The following is a 26,774-nucleotide window of genomic DNA, read 5'->3' as shown; positions in this document are numbered from 1 at the left end:
ACCCAATAAGACTTTGAAAGGGGACTCTGTGGAATTCGTTTTAAATCTTGGGGAAACAACATGCAATTTAAATATCTGCACATAAAATTGTTGGGGGTGGGTGGGTGAGTCAGGAGATGTCAGACAGCACTTGGCTTGCAACCTCGATCCCCAGACCTTTCCCCATTAAATGCGATTATATGCAGTCAGCCCTGATGGTGACAATGCTATGATTGGAAGTTCCTAGAACCACCTATTTGGGGAAATTTTTCTAATGGAAGTGACAAACCTAGCTTGTCAGTATTTTTCAGAATTTATTATGCTAGCAGAAGAGATGATATTGCATTTGAGTTAGACCATTTGTTTAGAGACCATCAAGTTAAAAGATCTTTTTCAAGTAAAAAGGCCAAGACCAAGAGAAGTGAAGGGATCTACTGGACCACCCCACCAATTAAGAGCAGAGTGGAAAATTGAAGTGCTATAGCCAACTGAAGGTACTTTACCAACTCGAGAGGAATAGTGAGGCTCCTTAGGAAGTTTTTAATATAGACAAGTACCGAAGTAAACTATTCAAGGCAGAGTGAGTTTAGTTGACCCTTGATGACTTAACAATCTGCTGTGGAACTTGAAGGAAAGAAGAATTACTGGCCAGTGAGGCTTCATGAAGAGAAGGCATTTGAGAAGAGCCTAGAAAGATGGCAGAATTTTGAAAGCCAAAGAGAGGTGGATGGGAATTAATTGAAAGTGTAGAGGTGTGGAAAAAATGTGTCTTTCCAGTTTGGCCAAAGGATGGTGGAATAGCTGGGATGAGGCTGGAAAAGCAAGTTGCGGCTTTGTTGTAGATGGATCTGTGCCACCTACAGATGGGGTATATTTCAGTTAGTAGCCAACAAGCGGGACACGGACGGCTTCTCCACAGGATTGAAATGATTGCAGGGTTGAATGATTGTTAAGAGGAGGCTGGGAAGTGGGTGAGCTGGGTGGAGTCTGTTGAAACTGCTAAGCAGAGACCTTGGGGAGAGGAACTAGGGCATTGGTAATAGGAACTGAACTGAAAGGAAGAGAATAATTTAGAAATTATTGTGAAGATAAAATCAGCAAGGCACGACCCAACCTGACCCATGGTTAGATGAATAGGTGGAGAAGGAAGATGTGGGTTTAGACATCAAAGATAATTGCAAGAGAACTGTGACACATACAAGGAATATAATGATGAGTTTTGAATACCCTTGGGAAATGCTGCAAGAAGAGAGTTTCTGAGCACAAGGGAGAGGCCACGGGAGTAAAATCTGAGGCATTTGTATTGAATAGATTTTTCCAGGGAGATGCAGCTGCTCTTGGAGAGAAATGGAGAAGGGAGAGCCCGGGGATTCCCCAGAGTCAGAAAATCAGGAAGACGGTCTAGACGGGGCATTCTTGAAATAAGTGGCTTGAAGTTTGGGCTGGATAGGGATAGAAATGAAACCGGGTAAGAATAGTAAGAGAGGGGGTTAGGTGGTGGGGATGGTTAGGTTCCATAGGAATGAGGGAGTGAGAAAGTGGAAGACAAAGAGATGGTGCTCTGTGGGGCAGCTCCGAATGGGAAATCTTGGTGGCAGAGATGTTTAAAGTAATGAAAAGAACTAGTGTGGACCTGGGCTATGTAGGCTGGTGCCAAGACTGGAATTGTGGGTGTCAGGGAAACTTGTGAGTTTGTCAGTGGCAAGTGAAAAGAAAGTCGCAAGAAAAATATTCAAAGAAAGTTTGCGGCAGACATAGATGCCATTTGTGTGTGTTTTGGGAGAGGGTAAAGAAAAAGGGAAGGAAATTGCTGTATATATATTGTCTTACATTTTTATTGTTGCCTCCTTAATTCTTTATGAATTGAGCCGACTTGGAGCTTACTCTTCTTTTTCCTTTTTTTTTTTTTTCAATATACAATCCATGGATTTTCTCATGTCTTTGAAATATGCTGGATGTAATGTCTTTTTCTTTTTCGTTGTAATCCTGTTCCTAGGGAAACATCTATTGCAATGTCTGCTGCCAACTTATGTTTTTCTAAATTAATCTTTGCTCTCTCTGCCAAGGTTAATCTAAATACCTCACACCTGGCCCCAAATTTCCAATACAGAATTCATTCCTTTCTCTGAAATAGCAAAGAAGGGCAAGGAAAACAAGTAAGAGAGACTTCAGGTAGGGGAGAGAGGGGAGGCAGGCAAATAGATTTTAAACTATTGTAGAGGCCATTGTTGATGGCTAAAAGATTTGAAAATTATATCAAACCTAAAGTTGCTTGGTTTTTGTTTGTTTGGTTGGATGGGTTTTCTTTCTTGCTCAGATGGTCTCTGGAGGTGAAGACATGGAGTAAAGGCAGAATTTTGTCTGGACACGGATGGGAATTGAGAGAAAAAGAATAACCCAGACTTTGTTTTGCTTTGGTTCTACAAGTCTGAAGTTCTACACTCACTGTAGTGGGACTAGAACCTTTGCTAACAGCCATGTATGTGTGCTATATCTATGTATACAAAAGAAGGAACCCTTAAGTGTCAAAATCAATCCCTTTTGAGATGGTATCACACCCTCTGTAGTGATCCTGCCTCCACCTTTTCAGTTTTCCAGTTAGCAGTCCTGGGAGAACTTCCCGAGGAAAGCCCAAGATGCTTCATTAGGCTAATAAACCCACTTATAATGGAAAGCTTGTCTCATTTTGTTCAACTTCTCAGCGCTATCCCATTCTAGATCTTTGGGAAGATTTTATTGCAGAAAAGGAATTAGAAGGGCAGTTTGGTCCTACTCTCTTTTACTCCAAACTTTGTCCTGGTCGAGCCAGAAAGGTTCAGCTGATTTTTCTTTCTTTTTTTTTTTTTTTTGCAACTGACAGGAAAGTAGTTCTTCCAGGGGTGGTGAAAGCATTATTGCTGGAGGACCTGGCTGGGTGCAGCTCTCATTCCCGTGGGTGAGTCACCACCTCAAAGCAGAGAGGCAAATTAATGAGAGAGAGAAGTGGTTTCTAACTGAAGAGACCTTGGCAGAAGGAATAAGTCAAAACCTGGGCCTTGGAATCTCCTGTTTTTGGCTTATACTCTGGCTATAACACAACTAAGTGTAGCTTTGAATGCAGATAAAGAACATCAGTTTTGTTCTTTCTTTGTAACATTCTCCTGCATTTCTTTTTTTTTTTTTTTTCCCCTGGTGGGGAGAAGAAAATGAAAGGAGCAACAAATAACTTCTAAAACATGCAATTGTGCCATCACTTAAGCCTCTCGTTTAAATTCAAGACAATTTTCCCTTTATTGAATCTATGGTTAGGTGAGGTGTTTTTTTTTCTTCATTCTAATGGAATATCTCTTTCTATTTATCTTTCATAAGACTGTGTTTCATCACTTATAAATGGGAAAAACTTTGGTCAGATGAATTTGTATAACTTAACTAATTTTTGAAAGATAGAGGAAAAGAACCTGTTTTTTAAAAAAATGAAAACCTGTGCTGAGCTGTACTTACACACACACACACACACACACACACACACACACTCACACTCACACACTCCCCACTTTTGTTTCACCTGGAGACCACCAAGATTGTATGGATGGTGGACAGCTGGTCCGGTTTTTGTTTGGATTGGGTATTTTTATTTTTAATATTTGTCTTCTGAGTCAGAAACGGTTATCTCTTAGAAGAAAAATTTGATGGCTTGAAAGCTGGGTGTTTGTGCTCTCCCCTGAAATGTTACCATTTAAGTAGCCTTCAGTGTCCGTCAGAACTAGCACCCCGCTAAGGTAAATTAGTGACCTTCCCTGCACTCCGCCGTTGCCCCCTTGCCCTGGTGCAATTACCTCCTTGTGGCTGGCTGGGAGGCCCCTCTGGCCTGAAATGGATGATTCTGTAGCTGACGGGTCAGTCTGGGTGGTGTGAATGACTTGCCAGGACAATGGTGGCTTTTCATGCTGATACAGTAATCTGAAGAATGCGGAGGCCTGTCCTTGAGAGGAACCTGCTTCTGTTGACATGTTTATGTGGTTTCCAGAGGTGGGAGCTAGAAGAGGGGTACACGGGTTGGGGGTGGAGAGTGACATGTGGATTGCCTGGAAATTTACAAGTCAGTTGCAATCTGATTTATTGAGACTTAATGAAAAGTTTTTTTTAAAAAAAATGTCGCCTGTCCAGTTTCCTGCCCCATTAGGTTAAAGATTGATGAAAATGAGGTTTTTCTGTTTCAGACATTGACCCTGATTACTGAAAACCCTACTTCTATTCCAGCATGTGTTTTAGGGTAATTTTAAATGGGATTTTGTAAAATTCTAAGTTCTACCTTGCTTTTTCTGTTTGCTGAATGAATGAGACACTCTACTTGGAGTGTATTTGGCCATTCTGGATGTTTGTGGCTTGTACAGTCTTTTCCAGCGTGGTGTCAGTGGGGCCAAGATTGGTATCTATTAACTTGCTTTATCTCCCACCATTGGAGGTGGTACTATGCCTGTGTGCCACCGTGCCAGGATGAGTTATGCAGGAGAGGGTGAGTGGTTCCATGCATTTTCATCCTGGCTACTGCCTGACATTTGAAATGAAGACAACACAGCTGAGCTCAAATTTCTCAGCCAATCACTTACCCTCTCCCAGCCTCGATTTTCTTGTCTATAAAATTGAGGTTTATAACCTTCTAAAAGGACTCTTTTGAGTTTTAAGGAAGACAGCAAGGGATTTGCCTCGCTTAGTGCCTGGAAAAAGTAGGTGCTGGATAAATGTTAGTGAGAACAGTATTTTGAACAAGTACAACTTGTGATATATTCAAGATACAACTTTATTTTTGCTTTCCTTGGTACCGGTACATTTTATTTGGAGGTGGTGGTGGGAATGTTCCCTTCACCTAGATAAAAAATTAGGCAGACCTGTGACTGTTATGTTCATTCCCAGGAAAGTGTCAGCCTTGAGTCCCTTTAAGTCACATAGTCTTGATTCAGAAGGCAGAAAGCCTGCACTGGTAATAATAAATATTCTGCTCTTGACCTAGCAGCAAATTTCTCCTCCACCCTCGATGTCCCCGCGTGATCTGCTTCCCCACTCACTCACCAGTGGCTTTTTCTTTTCCCTTGCCAGCGTGGCAGGATAGGGTGGGATGAGGGAACGACATAAGGGGCAGAGAAGTTCCTAATCAGATTCCTGGGACCTGGCGGATGACTAAAACTTTCCCTCACGGGGGCCTTTATGGGACCCTTAAGCGTCCCTGTGGGGCATCCCTCCCTCAGCTCCCCGGACCCACATGGCACCCTCTCTGTTCTGACTCAGCCTTGTGCTGCCTCCATCAGTTCAGGGCAGCTGCCTTCTGCTTCCAGCTCCTTCATCTGAGGCCACCTGCCTCCCCTGGTGACTCCTGACAGGCTCCCACAGCCCCTGGGGCTACATACCCTCCCACTGCAGGGACACACTGGGCTCGTGAAGGGGATCCAGGAAAGACCCCTCACGAGGTACTACCCAAACCCATTGGGAAGGTGGAGGGAAAGAGAGTTCAGAGCACAGTTTTCTCTAAAAATTTCCTCACAACACTCTCTTCTCTTCATTCCCCGATCCCAGTTTTATGCTCCAGGTTCTCAGGGCCACTCCTTTGAATGAGTGTGTGTGTGTGTGTGTGTGTGTGTGTGTGTGTGTGAGAGAGAGAGAGAGAGAGAGAGAGAGAGAGAGAGAGAGAGAGAGAAGAGATGGAAGATACCTGCCTTGTTATCTTGATGTTTATCATTTTGACACCTCAGCCTAATTGAAGCAGGAAATGTCCCCCTTCCCACATAAACACATTGGCCATAATTTACCCTTAAAGGAAACTTTAATTGATGACAAAGATGTAGCAGAATGGGACCTTGGCAACAATTAAAAGCCGGTGCCCCAGTGCAGATGTTTAGGGCAGTTGAAAAGAAACTGGTATTTGATATTTCAAAATAACACCAAAGTCATGATGATGAGGAAAAATTAGAGCTTTATTGAATTTACTTTAATTTATTATTTAGTTTTGTTTTTTTATTTGGAATTTCATGACTGTTGGGGGAGCAGGGCAGCTTAAACGATCTTGTATTCTTATCAGGTCCTGAGGGGCCGAGAAGTTCCAGATTTCAGGAACATGAGCTTGGCCCAGGCAGGCACCCCCTCCCCTGCACATCAGCCCTCAGAGGAGTCTGCAGCCCCCCTCTGTGGGATGCTGTCCTTCACATGGCTCTGGGCGCCTGACTTGGTGTGTGCCCTCTGTCCTCTAGTCTAGAGCCCACTCTCTGCTCCCTCAGCCTGGAGAAGCCTCTGTATGTTGTGAAATGGGCGCTACACTCCTGAGAGCCTGCCAGGGAAAGTTCTTCAGTGCAGCCACCTAGTGGCACTTTCACGGCCTGGAAGTAAGAGGTCAAGGTCTGGAGCCCCAGTTGGTCCTGATCTGACTGTCCGCGGGCATTGTGACCTTGGACACGTTACTGAACCTCTCTAAAGCCTCTGTTTCCTCATTCCTACAACCAGAAGCGGATCAGGCGGATCAGTGTAAGGAATATCCACCGTGTGGATTTTGTGTGAGAATCAAATGAAGTTAGGTGTGTCCGGCAGTTAGCTCGGGGCTTGGCTCATCATAAACACTGAAATATCATTGCTAGTATCCCTTGACTCGGGAAAACGGCAGTTCCCAGGCTCCCACCTCAGGATATTCTGATTCTGGAATCTGTATTTTCTTCAACTTTTCCCGGATGAGCTGTCTGGTGAACCAGTTTGGAAGCCCTGGGTGTACCTCCTCCTTTCACTCTGTGGAGTCATCTTTATTTTCTGCAGCCGGGTACCAATCTTATGTAGGCAGTCGAGGCAGCAGTGCTTCATGGGTAGAACTGGGTAGAGCTGGGATTCTGGAGCAAAACCATCTGGGGTCAAACCCCTGCTTTGCCACACACAGAACGAAACCGAGGGAGCTCATTCCCCTCCTGGGGCCTCTGTTTCCTCATCTGTAGAAGGAGGATGGTAATGCTGCTGCCTCGTGGGATTTGCTGTGAAGATTCAGTGACTTAATACATGAGAAGAGCTTAAAGCAACGCCAGACACCCCTTGAGAGCTCAATAAGTGATAGCGACTGCTAGGTTTTCCTTATTTTGGAGCTCTTATCACATACCCTGAGGAAGTCTTACAAACTATTAACAAAAACTTGACTCTTTTCAAAATTATCTTCATTAATTAATCCGTTCTTAAGTATCATACAGACCACAACTCTAAATATGAGCAACCCCAAACTTCAGAATTTTAATCATCAAATAGTAAATAACTAAATGTTAACTGGAATTGTAAAACAATTAACAAAAATCTAAAACAAAATAGAAAGGTCTGCTACCTGTAGCTATCTAGCCCTAAGCTTGCTTCCCCTCCTCCCCACCCCCCAAATACTTTCATGGCGTCAGTTTAAATGTCTTTTTTATTTTTCTCTTTAAATTTGTAGCACCTGGAGGTTTGTCTTAAAATTTTTTTAGTGTCACCTTTTAAGGTTAATTTTCACTAGATGATTTAAATCATAATTTTAAATACATTTTTTAAAAAATGTTTGAAGGTGAAGGTAATTTTTTGTTAATATATTTTGGTTATTCTTTCCCACAAAAGTATCATAGAGATCATCAAAGAGACTTTTTCACTTTAAAGCAAAACTAAACAGGGCCTCAACCATTTAAATGCCTTGCTTTTTAAAAAATCTTTATGGTGCATAATCCATAAACTTTTAATAGGCTTTACAACTAAGGTCAACTCAATTAACAGTTAAGTTTGATGTCTGGAATCCATAGCCTGAGTTTCAAGTGCCATTATAAGTAACAGTGGTGAGAATATTGATTCAAAACATCTTTCTGCATACCCTTGATTATTTCTTTAAAATAAATGATTGAAAGTAGAATTGCTGAATCAAAAGATATGTACTTTATTGAACTTTTGTTGCCTATCATCAAGTTGCATTCCCAAATATCTGAACCAGTTCATACTCCTACCTGCAATATGTGACCATGCTCGTTTCCTACACACTCACACCAAAATTTGTTAATATCATTTGCCATTAAATAAGCTAAAATGGTATCATTGCTTAAACATGCAACTTTGTATACTTTACTAGTGAGGTTGCAAGTGTTAAATTTATTTGTTGACCATTTATATTTCCAACTTTATGACTTACATACTCATGTCCTTTGACCATTTTTTTAGGTTTTCTTTTTCTTACTGATTTATATAGCTTCTTGTATATTAAAGAATCAAATCTTCTCAAGTATATTAGAGACATTTTTCCTAGTATTTTATCTTTTGACATATTTTTGATATGTAGAAATTATAAAATGTTTTTGCAACTTAAAACTTTCCCTTATGATTTTATTCCTTTCCTTTCTAACCTCAAGTTTCCATAAATATTGTTTTAAAATATCTAACTCTTTAATAGACTAAGTATTTATTTACTGTGCTTTTCCAAATGGTTGAACATTTATCTTAGTACCATGTATAAGTCACACCAAGAATAGTTCCTGGTAAATAGTAGGAACTCAAAAAAATGTTTGAAATCAATAAATACATAACTTAGCTAACGTTCTTATTTAGGAGTTAACTTGTTAGAGTTTAATCTATCATCCCCTTATATTTGGAGAATGAAAAATAGACTGAAATACTCATGCATGTTGCAAAAGATCACAAACCTTGAAGAAATCAGTCTGCTTATGGAAGACAGTAGATCATGGATATCATGGCGTCATTTCTTTATGGTGCAGATATCCAGTGCACTACCACTTATAACAAATGCAAGAAGAATGGGACATTTTTGACAGAATGGCAGACCCTGTTGGCTGCTTGCCCTATGACTACTTCCCACTTTTTTTAGTAGTAGAAACTGATTCTGTTTAGCCATGGGTCAGCAACATGCTCAGGGAAGGTGATCCCAGACCAAAACTCATGAATCATCTAACCATATAATGATACCCATTGTCCTGGTCAATAATAGGTTTAGAGTTGGACTCAGTTCTCACTAGTTGGATCTGAGGGAAAGTCCACTGGAAGCCTCTGGGAAATATTTACACTCTCATAGGAAAAAATCGATGTGCAAGGGGAGTTTCCTCCCACTACTTTCCCCAACACACACACACACACACACACACACACACACACACACACACACACACACAGCCAGACACACACTGCCTTTGTCATGGGAGGATCTGTGGCAACCATTTTTCCAACATGAGGAGGAGGTCTAAGTCTTAACAATGTTGACTTTCTAAAATAGTCCATTCTCTAGACCACTTGTTATATGAGGTGATAAGTCCTATTAAAAAGCAAACGAACAAACAAAAAACACTTTTAGGTTTCTTTGTATTTTTATGGTGTCCAATACTGCTCTCTTGGGTGAGTCACTCAATCTCTCTGGGCTTTCATTTCTGTGAAATAGCTTGGGTGGGCTCTATAATTCTCATGGTCCTAATTAGATTTAAGACTATGATTCCCACTAATGACCAGATGCCCTCTGGAGCATCTTTCTCATCTTTATCCTAAGAGGTGGTGTTTTAAATCCTGAAATACGGAGAATGATAATCAGCATCTGTAGAGTACATTTCACATGTATTATCTCTTGTAATCTTTATAACAACTCTGAGAAGTAGGCATGCCCATTTTGCAGATAAGAAAATCAAGACTCAGAGAGGTTAATGACATAACCAAGGTCTCTCTAGTAAATTGGCTGAGCTGAGAATTACATAAACCCAGCTTCTCCGGCTCCCATTCCGTTCTTCCTTTTCCTGTGCCTCACAGCCACAGGCATCATTATCTGTGGTTGGTTTATAGCAGCAGACAACCTTCCAATGTGATTAATTTCTCCTTGCTGTCCAGATGATCACGGATCACTCTGTGAACAACTCCTTGAACAGCCAGAGAGTCCAAAAGGAATTTTACCACCCACCAATGGATTCTTTTTTTTTTTTTTTTTTTTTAATGAACTTAAAGGGTCAGGCTCTGATGTTTATATGAAAGGCGATAAAACACACCTGTTCTTCTGGGAATACACTTTAAGGAAAGGAGAATATATGACTTATTTTGGATAGGATATTTATAACTTACTAATCTATAAACTAAATGATGTAGTACCGAAAGTCAGAGGTCTGCAGTCCCTGGCAGAATACAGTTTACACCCTGATCACACATCCAGCTCTGAAAGAAGAGAAATGGTTATGCCAGGTGGGGATGGGCTCGTTGCTCATCAGAAGCTGTGGCTGATGAGTAACTGCTGCACAGCTTGGGGACGTATACCTGCTGTCTCCATCTCCAAAGCCTGCAGCCTTTAGAGCAGGAGGGAGGTTGACATTATCTGGGCTCCCCTTCACTTTGTAGGTGAGGAAATTGCCTTTATGGTTATAGCCTGTGCATCTAGCACAGAATCTGGCCCATAACAGACACCCAATAAATATTTTCTACATCCTGCAGTTGACTAATGAAGCTGAAGCCTGAAGAGGTGAAATGACTTATTCAGAGTAAAATAACTAATAAATGACAGAGCCCAGACTTCTGGTCTCCTCAGTCTCATCTGATAGATTTAATTCCAATGAAACTGGAAATATGGGCTTTGTTGGAGGTCAGAAATGTCACTACACATAGGAAAATCACTGTTTTAATTGTGTCTCAAAATGTCTGGGATCCAATATAAATACATCATTCATTTAAAAATCGACCAAATATGTCTGCCTGGATGAGTGGTGATGTGGGTAGAATGACTGGAATAGTTCTGGGACATTTAGTCATGGAAATCTGTCTGTGTCTCAGGGCCACTCAGAGGTCGAAGAGGGTGTCTGGTCAGCCTGAGAAGTCCCTTCTCTATGGCTGGCATGACCTCGGCCACTCTTACATGCCCACTGGACCACAGGCATAATTCCCTTAGAGAACCTCAATCTCTATACATGTTAATGGCTTTATACCTTAAAGGTGAAACAAAATTGCATAGTAGAAACATAAATTATATAAAGATTGTATCGAGGATAAGAGAAGGGTTCAGCCATTTGGACTTGGTAATGAAGGAGAGGAGAAAAAGAGAAAGGACTGTTTGGTCCTTGAGGGCAGAGACTGAGTAATGCTCATTGTACTGAGCACATAGTAGGCAAATATTGGTTGAGAAAATGAAAATCAGTCTTATTACATAGGTATGCATATACTAAATACATGCATATATATGTATGTATATGTATGTGTATGCGTATGTGTGTGTACTTATATCATTGGTTAGATGGAGTAAACACTGTGTCCCCTGTTCTCTACCTGGCTACCTTCCTTGTTTTGATAGTAACTCAGGTCTCCCAAACATAGAGCCTGACAAGATCAATTCAAATGTTTCTACTCTGTGGCTCTGACTGGCAGAGAGAATGGGATACATAAATGTAACAAGATGTTTCCTAAAGGCTACTGGTAAAGAAGTTTCCTCCCTCTTCTATGGAAGCCACTTGGAGAGAGGCCCTTTCTGGTGGACAGAGCCATTGCATTGTACAAATCCAGGGAACACTATAATATTGTGATTTATAATAAGAAATATATATTTGGTCTTCTTGCACAGAGTTTCTAAAACCTTTGGAATTTCCTAAATGATGAGAGCAATAAAGGTGTCTTTTGTTACCTTAATGAGGTTGAATTTTGTAGAGCTCCAAGGGTTGCCAAGAGAACCAACCACGTAATTAGAGGGTTGGAACGTTCTTCATTCTTCCTCCCCTAAACTGGAAAGAGGGGTTGGAGGTTGAATCATTTTTCAATGGCCAATGATTTAATAAATCATATCTATGTAATGAGGCCTTCATAAAAACCCTAAAGGACAGGACATGGAGAGCTTCCAGGTTGGTAAACATGTGGAGATTGAGGGAGAGTGGCGAGCTTGGAGAGAGCATGGAATCTCTGTGCCCTTTCCCCATGCCTTGCCCTATGCATCTCTTCTATCTGTCTGTTCCTGAATTATGTCCGTTTATAATAAACCAGTAATCTAGTAAGTAAAATGCCTCTCTGAGTTCTGTGAGTCACTCTAGCAAATTAATTGAACCCAAGAACGTAGGGGCTCCTTGGAACCTCCCGTCCATAGCCAGTCAGTCAGAAGCATAGGTGACAACCTGAACTTGTGACTGGTATCTGAAGGGGGAGAGGAGCAATCTTGTGGGACTGAGCCCTTAACCTGTGGAATCTGATGCTATTTCTGGGTAGATAGTGTCAGAATTAAGTTGAACTGTAGAGCATCCAGTTGGTGTCCGAGAATTGCCCCATGGTGTAACCCCCCCCCCCCATTGGAATTGGGTACTCAGAATCTTGTAGGTCTCACCGGTATTATGTTTAATTCAGTTCCATGGATGGTGTACTCTGGAGTTGTGCGATGTGGTAGGCCTCTCCATGGACATGAATGACAAAGCATAGATTCTCCAGAAACTGCTGGCAGCCTTAGGGTGCAACACAACATGTGGGAGACAGATTAGAGATGGAGGATGAAACTGGGTCTTTGGTGACACTGTTGAGCTCCTGGAGCAAGCCTTGATGAACCTTTCTGTGTCATTATCATGTGGCACCGATTTTCCTCCATTGTTTAAATCTGTTTGAATCAGGTTTTATATTACTTGGAACCAAAAAAATCTGAACAGGTACACACAAAGAATGGATTTGTAACATTAGTCTCATCAGTGTAGACACCTAGGTCAGACCCCTTGGATCTCAGAGAGACGATTTTGTCCTGAGTGTCCTATTTCACACCCTATTTATAGTCACCAGATAATTACCGAGTATCTGTTTCGTCTTAGAATAGACATGAGAGCATCTATGCACATTTAACAATTCTCATCAACAAACTTTAGCAAAACTTCCTTTACACCAGACACTTTGCTCAGCGCAAGATCATAAAACATAAATTTAAAGATTAAACATGTTTAAAACCATGAATGACAAGAACTGAGCCGTTAGCAACTTACAGTTTTCTGGACAATACGGGGTTGTCGGGGAGGTAGGAGAAAGAAGAAGGCCACCTGTCATGTAAGACACAATTATTACATGTAAAAAGTGAAGGGCAGATACGCTGTCCAGGAGGGAAAAACTAATTCTGAGTTTGACCATCAGTAAAGAGGTCAAGAATAAGTTTGCCTATGAGCTGGACTTGAAGAATTCACAGAATTTCCATAGTCAGTAATGAGGACAAGGGCATCTCAGGCAATAAAGGGTAAGTAAAGGCCAGGGGGCAGGAAATTACAGATGAAAAATCTAGTGTAGCAAACGCGTGTGTGGGAGGGAGGCAGTGAGGGACCAGGCTAGGAGTTAGGAAAGGCCCAGAGTGTGGGGGGCCTGGAATGCTTTCTGAAGGAGCTGGACTTTATTTAATAATAGAATAGTATTCATACAAATAATAATAACAAATATATAGAGTGTTTCTTTTGTGTCAGGAATTGGTCTAAGAGGTTTATATATATACTAATCTTTATGACAAGTTAATGAAATAAGTACCATAATTATTAATCTCACTTTTCAGATGAGGAACTGAAGCACAGAGAGGTTAGGTAACTTGTCCAAGATCACACTGCATCACACTGGACTGGTGGAGGTGGGAGTGAAACCCAGGCAGGCTGGCTCCAAGGTCTGAGTCCTCCAGGGTACTCAGCATAGCAGTGCTGTCGCCAGTGCTGACTCAGGCCTGCCTGTGGTGGACAGATGGCAGTCAGGCTATCCCAGGAGGACAGGTGAGCAACAACAAGGATCTGACTAAGTCAGGGGCAGAGAGAAGGAAGGAGACGAGATGGAGTCGAGAGAGAGATACAAAGGAGGAAACTCCCTACAAGGATTGTAAACTGGGGCACTGACCTGTGCAGTTTGCCTTGACAAATTGAGCTTTGAATGCATTTTGATGAAGGATGCACTGGCTATTTCCCCATATCACACCCGACTCTACCTACATTTCCCTCTCCATCCTGACTTTTGAAGGTTAATACATTTATGACCCCTGTTCCATTGCATTTGCTGTTAGAGGTCAATGAATGAGTCAGAGAGGAATCGGAGATGTCTAGCCAGGGAGTCGCATGGGTGATAGTGCCATTGATGCGACCGAGCACACAGAGAGGCCAGGGAGAGAGGACTAAGTGGTCGGTCTGCGATATGTGGAATGAGAGGTCTTTGGAACAGACTATAGATGGCCAGTGAGCATATAGAAATATAGCCTGGAGCTCAGGAGCTAGAAATGTTTCTAGTATAGGCATAGAGAAACTAGTTATAGTCATGGAGGAGGTGGGGGCAGGGTCCACATACCTTAAATGGACAGATAACTCATTTTCATCCATTTTAATCATTCCATTAGATCCTATCATATTCACCAGGTCTTAACCATGGAGATTTAATCTGTGGTATTGTGCCCATGACCTTGCCTGGAGCATTAGAGAGAGTCAGATGTTTGGTTAGTTAACAAAGCAAAGTACTGGACCCACATAATGTCTACGGTGGACAAGAGCAAGGCTTAATGCGTAGGCCCTAAATGTTGAATGGAGCCTGTTCAACCCTTTTTTCCCAAAGCCAGGATTGGCCCCCATGACAGAAGTGGGACTGCGCCTGCTGGGGGCAGGCAAGGGGCCCAGCTATCAAAGGAAATGGGACTAAGATACCAGGAACTTGATAGAATATTAATGCTTTTTAATGACCACATGGGGAACTTAGCTTGTCTTTACTATAGAAAAAGTCATCATCAAAGTAAAGAAATAAATAGATGAACGTGTGCAGCTAGGTGGTTGCCACTACGAAGACTGCCCAATGGACTGCATTTCATTCACTGTGGATGAATGTGTGTAAAACAAAGGGTTCACCTACTACTAATTATTTAAAATGAGACATTTTTTTCTGACTATAGAAGTAATAGATGTTCATTGTTGAAAATTTGAAAATTGAAAAAGGATAAAAGAACATCCAAATCACTCAAAATCTTAGTAATGTGGATAACTTTTGTTATATTTCTTCCTGTTCATTTTAAAGTGCATGCACATATGACACTTGTGGTTGACGTCATGCTATAGTTATATTTTATTTTTATATATTTTATTTTATAAATTTTATATAATTTTATTTTTCATCAGACATGCCGTAGACATTTCTCCATGTCATTAAAATGCCTTTGGGAACATAGTTTTAAATATTTAGAAAGTTTTAATTTGTATGGCTGAAATATAATTTACTCAATCATTGTCCCAACCTTTGAGCACTTAGATTTTTAGCGTTTTTTATGTTATAAATGATCTTGGTATTCTTTGTGTCCAAGTTTCAGATTAATTTCATAGCTCCGATTCCTGAAAGTACAAACACCAGGTTAAGGAGTATTAAAGGTATAGTCACAACTCTGGCTGGTTATGCACAAATGGGATTATTGCAAGGAGGTAAGAGGAGATCTGGAAGTTGTAGAACATGGTAGAGACCCAGAGTCAGGAAGGCAGGACCCAGTGGGCGCCTCCAGCTCTGTCTGCCACGTCTGATTGGCTGAAGTCAGACCCTGGATCAATCAGCAGATAAGACACACACACACACACACACACACACACACACACTCACACACACCAGGGGAGGCATTGTGACCACAACATCCACCTACACTTGTGTTGACTACATGAAGATTCCTGGATATAAAATTCCTGGTTCTAAAGGTATGGCTATCTTAAAAGTTCTCAATAGAAATGCCCATATTTCTTGCCACAAATGTACCAGTTTATATCCTCACAAGGTCTGTGTTTGTATCACAATCATGTATCTGGCGTGTGTGTGTGGTGTGTATGTGTGTGTGTGTGTGTGTGTGTGTGTGTTTAATTCCTCCAAAATTTGAAAAACTACCTCATTTTGTCATTTTAATCTACTTCCCTTTTTTAACTTGTAAGGATTTTGAACATATCAGTGATCAGATATTCTGTGAGCTGAATCTTTGTTTCTGTCATGCATGTATTGACTGATATCTGGGTTATGTGAATTACTCAGAAGTACCCCTCTCTACTCCTTCACACCAAACTCCTCATAGGTTCTGAAATCACCATGTAGTTAAATAATAGCATTTGTTTTCTCAAGTAATGCAAAACATTTCCGTTTATACTTCATGTGCCTCTTCAGTGTGCCAAAGATTTGCCTCTTATTCCAAAAGAATGTTTAAAAAACACAAAGGCTTCATATAAAAGTCTTAAGTTTTTCCTTTACTGCACATGATTTAAAAGGCTTTGATTTGTAAAGTATTAAAATATCCCTTTGGCTTGTGTGGGAGTTGGGGACACTCTTTCACTAGCTGCCGGATAACTAGTACTTGGAGAAGAAAAATGCTTTCCTCCTGGAGGCAGGGGAATAAACCTATCACAGATTAGCTATCAGAGTGCACAGCCTGGGCCGTTTATGGGTAAATCAAGGAAGATATCAAAATAATGGGGTTTTTAATTATCCTTAAATAACTCTTGATGTGCCAAGTCAGGAGGTCCTTAGTTTTATGTTTCTAAAGAAAAATGGTTCTTGGCCCCTCATAACTTGAGATCATACCTTAATCGGGAGAAGAAATCTGTAAAAAGAACCTCACCGTTAATGATTATTTCATTATGTAAGCAAAAGAAGGCATTAAGGATCAAATGAAAACAAGACCAAAACCTCCTTTTACACACTCATTCCATTTTCTCCTCCACCCTTACCATTCTGTAAGTTTACGTGGCCAGATGGTTCCAATTCATAGTGCTTACTTATCACAAATGTCCTTTCTGCAATGAGTTTGGTTAAGTCCAAAAACAGACTCAAGTTTGTTGAGTCTGAGGACTCAGAACATTCCCGGTGATTTCATTTGTTCTTAGAATCATGAGGAGCTTGTAAAATCGCTGACCTTGTCGGGAACATCACAGAGATAGGCTCTGTCTAAATCCATGTCCGACACGTCCCAAGGTTCTATCTTCCAGCTTTACGGGGGGTGGGGGGGGTGGGAGGGGAGAGAGGAGGGGAGCAGAGGAGAAAAGAGCTGCATGTGGGACCTGCTTTCATTAGCCTGGCCACCTGGTATGGAGTGGGGTGAGGGCAACACTATAGACATTTGCAATTAACTTAGATATGTATTTTTCTCACACTCAAAAGTTCAAAAAGAGAAGGCTCCAAGATAAGTTCCTACATTCCAGATGGTTCTCTGCCATCTTCTGTTTGTGAACTACATTTCCCTCATGACTACAGGGCCTCCAAAATTACGTGCTTCCCATGACAGCTTTCCAAACAGAAAGGGAGAGAAGAGAGCAAAAGCCTTTCCTTCTGTGACTGGCTACTTTCGATCATGAACAAATCTTTCCCAGAAACCCCCTGCTGACTTCCTCTTATATCTCCTTGGGTGCCCTGACCCAGGACTGGATCACCTGACTGCCACTGGCTTCTCAGACCAAGTCGAACAGACCTGGTATAATTGGTTTCCACCAGCTGTGTTCATGTTCTGGAGCTGAGCACGTTGCTACGTGGCCCAAACCGAAGCTCTGCTAACACAGACGGTGAAGGACTGGCTACTGGAGAGGCAGCCTCCAGGGATTGTGCTGGCGAGTCAGTGACTCCTTCCAGTAGCGAGTCACTTTACAAAGTAACCCTCAGTATCTGACATGATTTCGTATTATACAGTTAAAAAGGAGGAACCAGGGGAGAAAAAACATGTGTGGGGAGGGGGGGGGGGGGGGGGGGGTGATTAAGGAAAAGGAAAATAACGTGGCCCAACTCAAAACAAAGCAACAGGTTTACTAAATACTTCTTCTGTGAGGCTAGTGTCAGACTCAAAGCCCTGCCAATGTGTGCTTTGGGCCTTATCTGCGAGGGGATTACAAGCTGTCCTGGTACCAGTGAGAGAACAATAGGAACCAGAACGTTACTAAAGGCTAAAGCTCGAGACAGAGAAAATAATGACTTGGAGAGGTTAGGGTGAGGACACATCATTGCAGTGTGAGGTCTGGAGAGGGCTTCAAGGAAGAGGCGGGTGGAATTTAGACGAGCAGAGAGGACATTCCAGGTGGGAGAGCACTGCAGGTCCAGGGAAAGGGCCTGTCAAAGGCTGACACAAGAGTGAATGTGTTTGGGGGTGGGAGGGCCTGTCAGTGAAGAAACTCGAGTTTGGAGCAGGTTTGGAGAGCCACTGATAGAGTTCTTGGCATGTTAACACTCAGAAGTGCACCTCTGAGAGCAAAATCGTGTCTGACAAGTGAGACCTTTGCTTCGTGAATTTTCCTGGAGGAACGTTTTTGGTGTTGGCAGGACTCTTGCCTCTAATGCTGGCAGATATGAAGCCCTCAGTTCACTAGTTGAAAAACGTTACTGATTGGGGGTGGGGTGGGGCTGGGCTGCCTCAATCTAGGGACAAATGACCGCTTGTCTGTTGCACATGTAGATGCTCTAAATCAGCCATTCCTTGTAGCTTTGTCCTTACTTACACCACGTTGCAGTCAAAGAAATAGCTGTGCTGTCCTGGTCTGCTTGCAAAATTACGTCCATCTTTATTTTAGAATTGTCTTAAAAGGTGCCTACTAACCACTTTAGATATCTTGCCCTTATCCCAAAGATTTCCCCTCACAGCTGAAACGTCTCCCTCTCTGTCCCCAGAACAACGTGCTTCCATCAACTTCCCCCACTCCTTATTCATACACATCATACCTTTCCCGAAAGCCTGCACCCTCTCTGTGTACAAAGATCCTCAATTACTCATACAAACTCAAGAAATCTATCCAGAAAAGGGCTCGTGTTGGCAGCTGACTGCAGAGGTTATGGGTGTGGGTGACTATGAAACTCATATATAAATCACTTCTATCTCTGTTCATATCTAGTCCATCAAAACTTTTTTATTGTGGTAAAATATATATACAATATAACATTTGCCAATTTGACCATTTTTAAATGTACAATTCAGTGGCATTAGTTACATTCACAATGTTGTGCAACCATCACCACTATCTTTTTCTCAAACTTTTTGATCACCCTAAACAGAAACTCTGTACCCATTAAGTAATATTAATAACTCCCTCTTCCTCCATGCCTCCAGGCTCTGGTAAAATCTCTAATCTACATTCCGTCTCTCTCAGTTTTCTCATTCTAGGTATCTCACATAAGTGGAATCATACATTATTTGTCCTTTTATGTTTGGCTTCTTTCATTTAGCATAATGTGTTCAAGGTGCATCTGTGTTGTAGCATGTGGCAGAGCTTTGTTTCTTTTTAAGGCTGAATAATATTCCACTGTATGTATAGACCACATTTTGTTTATCCATTCATCTGTTGGTGGACACTTGGATTGCTTCCACCTTTTGATTATTGTGAATACTGCTGCTATGAACATTGGTGTACAACTACCTGAGTCCTTCTTTTTAATTCCTTTGGGTATATACCTAGGAGAGGAATTGCTGGATAACATGGTAATTTTGTGTTTAAATTTTTAAGGAAACACCAGGCTGTTTTCCACAATAACTGCACCACTTTGCATCCCCACTAGCAATGTACAAGGTTTCTAATTTCTCCACATCCTCACCAAAGCTTGTTATTGTTATTACTGGGTGTCTCATCGTGGATTTGATTTGCATTTCCCTAAGGACTAATGATGTTGAACATTTTCTCATGTGCTCATTAGCCTTTTGTCTCTCTTCTTTGAAAAATGTCTGTTCAAGTCCTTTGTCTATTTTTAATTGGTTGTCTTTTTGTTGAGTTATAGTTCTTTATATATTCTAGATATTAACCCCTTATCAGATATATGATTTGCAAATAGTTTCTTCCATTCTGTGGGTTGTCTTTTCACTCTTTCAGTAATGTGTTCTGATGTATAAAAGTTTTAAATTTTAATGAAGTCCAAATTATCTGTTTCTTCTTTTGTTACCTGTGTTTTGATGTCGTATTTAAGAAATCATCACCAAATCCAAAGTTACTAAGATTTTCCTGTGTTTCCTCTAAGATTCTTACAGTTTTAACTCCTAAATTCAGGTCTTTGACTCATTTTGGGTAAAGTTTTGCATGTGGTGTGAGATAAGAGGCCAACTTCATTCATTTGCATGTAGATATTCAGTTTTCCTAGTAGCATTTGTTGAAAAGATGGTCTTTTCCCCATTGAATGGTCTCGGCACCCTTGTTGAAAATCAAGTGGCCATAAATGTGAGGATTGATTTCTAGGCTGTCAGTCCTATTCCATTGGTCTATGTGTATGTCCTTATGCTAGTGCCACACTATTTTGATTACTGTAGTTTGGTAGTAAGCTGAAATCAGGAACCTACAGACTTTTATATGCAAAGAAGGCCTTGTTCATTTTGAGAAGTCATGCCTTCTCTATTTCTTAGGAATTATTCTTTCACTGAGCACAAATATCCCTGTCAGTCTGTGGGTCTTTCTCCTTGTTCCAATACTGTCCCTAATTGAGCTCACAGAGAGGGCAGGGGAAAGACCATCATTTTTAAGTCTTGGCAGGGGCAAGACTAAGTAAAAGCCTGAAGTTAATGCTCTAAGGTCTTTGCCCAGGAGCTAGTTTTATTATTATTTTTTTCCTGGTAGAGTCAAAGAATGGAGGATTCAGAGCAATCCCAAATAAGGGAGCAAATGCTCATGAGAGGACATGAGAATCTGTCGGGTTCTAACCAGGAATATGGAAACCACTTTAGATATTACGTCAGAGAGAAGTGAATCCAGGGAACAGCTACAAAGGGATGGAGAAATGGGGAAAACAAACAAAGAGTAGAGAAGATGAGAAAGAGCAGGAAACCCATTGCCACGTTCTAAGGAACATGGGCAAAGGGAAAAGCAGTGTCAGCAAGGCCTAGGAGCCAGGATCACCCCATGGAAACTGGGAACTATTAGGCCAGAGGTGGAGCCACAGGGGAGATGTAGCCTTTGCAAGAAATGCCAGCCGAGGCCAAGCAGGAAAGGGAGAGAGACCTTGGTTTCTCTCCCTAGCACCACCTCACCACTAGCTGAACCCAGTTGGAAGTAGTCACTCATTCTGGGAGCCCAGGAAAATGCAATCTGCAGTAGCCCTCCCCATTCCCTCTGCCCCCTGTGCCCCCACAGGTGATGCAGACCAGAACAGTAAAGGGTGCAGGATCTGAGGCTATGTATATAGGCCCAGGAATTGCACAGAAGAAAAGCAAGATCCTGCTAATATTGTAGTGCAGGAATCTGATCTCGGGTGTGGTTAAAAATAAATAAATTTAATGACATCAGTAGTACAGTTACTGAGTATGAGATTCATACAAGGCAGTTAGATTCTTTGCATGTTATCTAGTTTAAATTCATGAAAAGGCCCAATGAGGTCAACATGATTGAATAGTTTTCAAGACAGAGAGAATGAGGCTCAGTTAAGTGGCTTGTCCATGCTTGTAACTGGCAGACTTGGCTCTAGGCACATCTGTCTCCCCCAAGACTATGCTCCTGACATGAGGTTTGCTGCTTCTCAGCAAATAAAATGAAGGCTAACAGTTATTTCAGAGCAAAAGCCATTCTCACCCTGCTCCTGCTGGTTCCCACCTGGCTGACTGTGACCCCTGAGAGACATGGAAATATGTGCGTTACCTAAAGCCAGTGTCTTGAAGATGGGAGGAAAAGGGTGGTGCCTGGAAAAGGGAAATATAAAGAATGTTCTGCCCTCTGGGCCGGCTAGCTACTACTTCTAGAAATAATTTTGAATTCTCTGCAAAATGAAGAAGGAATGAGTCGCCATGTTGAAGATTCCCACCATTTTTTTAGAAGCAAGGGACAAGAAGCTCAGCTAGACAGCAGTGGCAAGAACTGCCCCACGGAGGCCCACAGGTAGCCTGACCTGGCACAGGCTGCAGAGGATGAAGGGTAAGGAGATTTCTGAGGTCCCTATGTGGCGTTTAACCCATGTGTGTCTTCTCCATGCCTCCACCCTTTGGAATCAGTTTCTACACCAAGTTCTCCCTGTGGGGGATGACTTCAGGAATCCTTAAGGAAGGAGATGAGCTGACCCACCAAAGTGTGTCCAGAGCGAAGGGAAATGTTCACATCTAGTGAGAGAATCAGGTATAGGCTCAACAGGATCGGCCCCCACTACCCATCCCTCTTCACTTTTCTAATCTTCTAACTTCGCTTTCTAGGACTCTCCCTGACTCCTTGCTTCAGCTACACTGTCCTCTTTGCTATTCCTTGGACACATTAAACATGATCCTGCCCCTGGGCCTTCACACTTGCCATTCCATCTACTTAGAACACTTTTTACTTATACATCTGCTTTGTTCTTGTCCTTATCTCCTTTAGGTGCTCTGTTCAAAAGTCACACATGTCAGTGAGGCCTTCCCTAATTATTCTATTAAATTAAACTTTCTTCTCTACTATAATACATTTTACTCCCCTGCTTTTTCTCCATAGCTTTTTCTCCCCTGCTTTTTCACCTATACCAAAAGTTCTCAAACTCTAACAGGTATTAAAGTCACCTGGGGTAAGGTGGGAGGCATGTTAAAATCCAGATTCCTGACCCTCCCAGTTTCTGATCCAGTCTGTCTGGGAAGGGGCCTGAGAATTTACATTTTTCAGAAATTCCCAGGTGGTAATGCTGATGCCACTACCGCATTTTGAGGACCATTTCCATATAATGTCTGCCATCTATCTCTCTCTCTCTCTAAAGTTTGTTAACTTTTACTTGTTCGTTACATTTAAAAAAGTTTAATACTTATATTTCTATAATCATGTCTTCTTTTCTCTATATATTTTGTTTAGTTGCAATCCCCTCATTTAATCAGTCATATGAGATTTTCAAAAAAAGTTGGCTTTCATTTTTCATGATTATTCTCTCTTTCTCTTTGTCTAATTGTTTATACCACTTATCTTTCCAATTTTCTTCTTGTTTTTTATGTGTGCTCTTTTACTCTTTACTTTCCTGAATTGAATACTTAGCTTATTTTCTATCTTTCTTGTTTCTTGTTACATGTATTTAAAGCTCTCACTAACCCTCTAAGCACTGCTTTAGCTGCATCCCATTAATTTTGAAATGGAATGCTTTCCTTGCCATAAAACTCTATGTTTTTAATAACTTCATATTTGCTCTTGTACCCAAATGTTGTTTAGTTATATTTTTGTTCAGTTTCCAGACATAATGGATTTTTTAAAATCAATCATTTTGTAGAATTTTAATTTTATTAAGCTGTGGTCAGAGAACTTAGTGTGCATGACTGAATACCTTGAAATGTCTTGAATCTTTTTTGAAGCCAAGAACATGTATAATTTGGGGGAAGTTTCATATGAGCTTGAAAGACTATAAATTTTGTTTCTTGGGAATTAATGTACATATATATATGTGTGTATGCATGTATATGTATGTATATATATGTATGTATATATATATATGTATGTATATATGTATATATATGTATGTATATCGTGTTTCCCCGAAAATAAGATCTAGCCAGACCATCAGCTCTAATGCGTATTTTGGAGCAAAAATTAATATAAGACCCAGTCTTATTTTACTATAAGACCGGGTATAATATAACAATATAATATAATATAATACTGAATATAATATGATCTTATATTAATTTTTGCTCCAAAAGACGCATTAGAGCTGATGGTCTGGCTAGATCTTATTTTTGGGGAAACACGAGGTATATATATAAACTTAAAGTATGTTAAAGCATTTATATTAATAATTAATATGTTAGTACTTCTTAATCATGTTGTTAAAATCCTCTGTACATGTGATTGTTGTCTGTTTGACCCAATATTTCCTTCTCTCTGCAGACTCTCAATTTTCCTTCTGAGATTCCTATTAGAATGATGTTAACACTTCTAACTCTTCTCTCATTCTTTTTATCTCTTCAGCCTTTCTCATTCCTACTGGAATAATTCTTCATCTGAACATCCAGCTGGTAAACTCAGACTTTGTATCCACTGTTTCCTGGCCCACTGTAAGGATGGAGGTTAGGAATCAGGCCAGAGAATGTGCAGAGAGAAAATCATACAAATAAAAGCTCTTTCTCGGAGGCTGGCTGGTGCATCAGCTGTGCCCCAGGCTCTCTCTAGTGTAAGGTCATCAACATCCCCCCCCTCCATCAGGACCCCCAGCCAACTGGGTCCCAATCAAGACTCTCCCCGAGGGTTTCTCACAATGTTTGTGTTATTTGGCTGAGCGCACCTAAGATCCATCAACTTCCCCATCTCTTCTGTTGCATCTATAGCCCTGGGAGGCGTGTGGGAGCCAGCAGTCCATGAATAGTCATTTCATGTCCATCCTGGCTTATCTGTGGGTCCCAGTTTAGTTTTTATAGCCATTGCTTGTCTTAATTTTATTCTTCTCAAGAAGGAAAATACTAGGAAGTTTGGGATCATTTTATTAGCAACAAATGTCTGTCAATATTAATTTATCCCATGTGTGATATATGAGTGAGATAAGTGCCAAACTATTAAATTCAACTTAAGTAACAGGAACAGCAAAAAAGGAACTGAAATTTTTGGCTTGTAGAGGAGCCACATTTTTCCAGCAGACTTGACCTACTGAAGTTCAGAGGTCTGGAGTGAAAAACTTTAACAGAGGTTGAGACAAGTACTCAATCTGGGAGGACAAATTTCTCACGATAAATTCTCCAGGATTTGAGCTGAGTAGTTTCTCCATAGAGTTGCTTGACTTCCCAAATGAAAATATAGGACATTCAATTAAATTTGAAAAATAGCTCTGGCTGGCAAATTTTGGTAATTTATTTAAGAAATAGCTGAAGACAGGACATTTAAGGAGTTCTCACGAAGTCAATATATGACACAGGGCAAAAATCGTTCAATACAGGATATGTCCTGTATATAAAGGTCACCTGGCAATTCTATTTTTTCATCCACTGGATCACTAGACTTGCACAGGCCTAATGGTTGCTCACAGTCATAATGAGAAAGGCCTTCCTTCTAAAACTGGGATCCAGTGACACCATGGGAGAGAATATTTGAAATCAGGACCATTCAGGAAATTCAGGGACAAGTATTTGCGTAACAATAGGCTTTCTTTACAGCAGTGGTCCTCAAGCCTGGATGTATATTAGCATTACCTGAGGATTGGATTGTCAGATAAAATACAGGATGTCCAGTTAGACTTAAGTTTCAGATTAACACAAATAATTTCTTAATATAAATATGTCCTAAATATTGCATAGGATATACTTATAGTTAAAAAAAAAATGTTGTTAATCCAGCATTCAAATTTAACTGGCTATTCCATAATTTTATTTGCTAAATCTGGCAACCTTACCTTAGGAGCTTTTAAGACATACCTGTGCCTGGGCCATACCCTAGACAAATTCAATCAAAACCTAATAGTGAGCCATGTCTTGGGCCAGATAAGAATCTCCCCAGGTGATCTTAATATGCAATCAGGGTTGACAATCCCTTCTCTGGAGTTTCGAGCAGAGCTTCTCAAGCTTCAATTTTCACGTGATGCACACTGGATTTCAGGGGAGCCTGTGGGAATAGGTCAGTTGGGGTCTGTGTCACTGAGGGAGGTAGACAGACTTCAGGTTTATCATGTTTCAGGGAGGAGTTCCTGAGGCCTCTGCTCCCTCCGTCTCCCAGCTCATAGACCTGATTGCTTCATGTCCATTGTATGCACATGTGGTGCACACACACATACGTATGCTTTTCCTTTTTTCAACTCTTAGGGAAAAAGTTAAGGTCATCGTTAAGATCACCAGGGCAATTCAGCTTGTTTGTCTGGGGTGTTTAACTCTGGTTGTAGTCTTTAAGGGAATACACACAACAAGGAGCTGATCACTAGTGAATGAATGCTGTCAAGTGTGGAAACTTTGAAAAAAAATCATTCTGAAAGCTACCACAATATCACCATTCACCGAACTGCCCTCAAAATACGAGGTTGGACAATTAAGTTCATGAACTCATCCTAGAAAAAGTGCTACATACCTCATTGCTGAATATCACTATGGTCACCTTCCAAGCACTCCCTTGGGAGGCTATGCACCAACGCCAGTGCCTGGTCCACCCTTCAAAGCAATTTTGGAACTCTTTTTCTGGAATGGCCATCAGAGCTGTCGTCGTATTACCCTTGATGTCCTGAATGTCATCAAAATGTCTTCCTTTCATTATTTCCTTTATCTTTAGGTAAAGAAAGATGTCATTGGGGGCCAGATCACATGAGTAGGGATGGTGTTCCAATACAGTTATTTGTTTACTGGCTAAAAACTCCCTCACAGACAGTGCCGTGTGAGCTGGTGCATTGTCATGATGCAAGAGCCATGAATTGTTGGCAAAAAGTTCAGGTCGTCTAACTTTTTCACGCAGCCTTTACAGCACTTCCAAATAGTAAACTTGATTAACTGTTTATCTAGTTGGTACAAATTCATAATTATAAATCCCTCTGATATCAAAAAAGGTTAGTAACATCGTTGCAACAAGTTTGCAAACTTAATTGTCAGACCTCCTATTACAGAGAAACAGGACCAGGTAGGTCCCGGGGCCTGTTTCTCCAAAGAAGTGGGGGCAGAGTAGTTGGAAAAGCAATGTTGCTTAGAGAATAAGATTTTATTTCCATTTCAGTGTTGCTCCCTAACAGTGGCGTGACTTTAGCCAAGACACCTGACTGGTCTGCCTCAGTTCTCTACTCTAAAAACTGGACTAGTTATGCTTCAGAGGGCTACTGGAGGGCGAGTGAGAAAAGGTGATGACGGCACGTAGCACAGTGCCTGGCACAAGGCAACTGCTGATCAGTGTTGGCTGATTCTGCCTCTTGGGAGAGATTCTGTTTCCAGGACAACTTCATGACCTTTCGCATCTCCAGTTCTTATTCCCAGACGCGGGCTCTGAGGGAAGACAGCAGTAGAAAGCAGCAAAAATGCAGTTCAAAGAGAGCTGCAAAGCCGT

General features: G+C 41.2%; 1 long non-coding RNA gene across 1 annotated transcript in view; it reads left to right on the top strand.

The window, feature by feature from the left end:
* The window catches only part of LOC141570435 (uncharacterized), a 260,819-nt gene that overhangs the window by 134,638 nt on the left and 99,407 nt on the right, over nucleotides 1–26,774 (top strand). The gene's annotated exons all lie outside the window — the stretch shown is intronic.

The sequence above is a fragment of the Rhinolophus sinicus genome, linkage group LG03 (assembly GCF_036562045.2).
Source record: "Rhinolophus sinicus isolate RSC01 linkage group LG03, ASM3656204v1, whole genome shotgun sequence".
NCBI lineage: Eukaryota > Metazoa > Chordata > Mammalia > Chiroptera > Rhinolophidae > Rhinolophus > Rhinolophus sinicus.
This window is presented reverse-complemented; position numbering and strand designations above follow the sequence as displayed.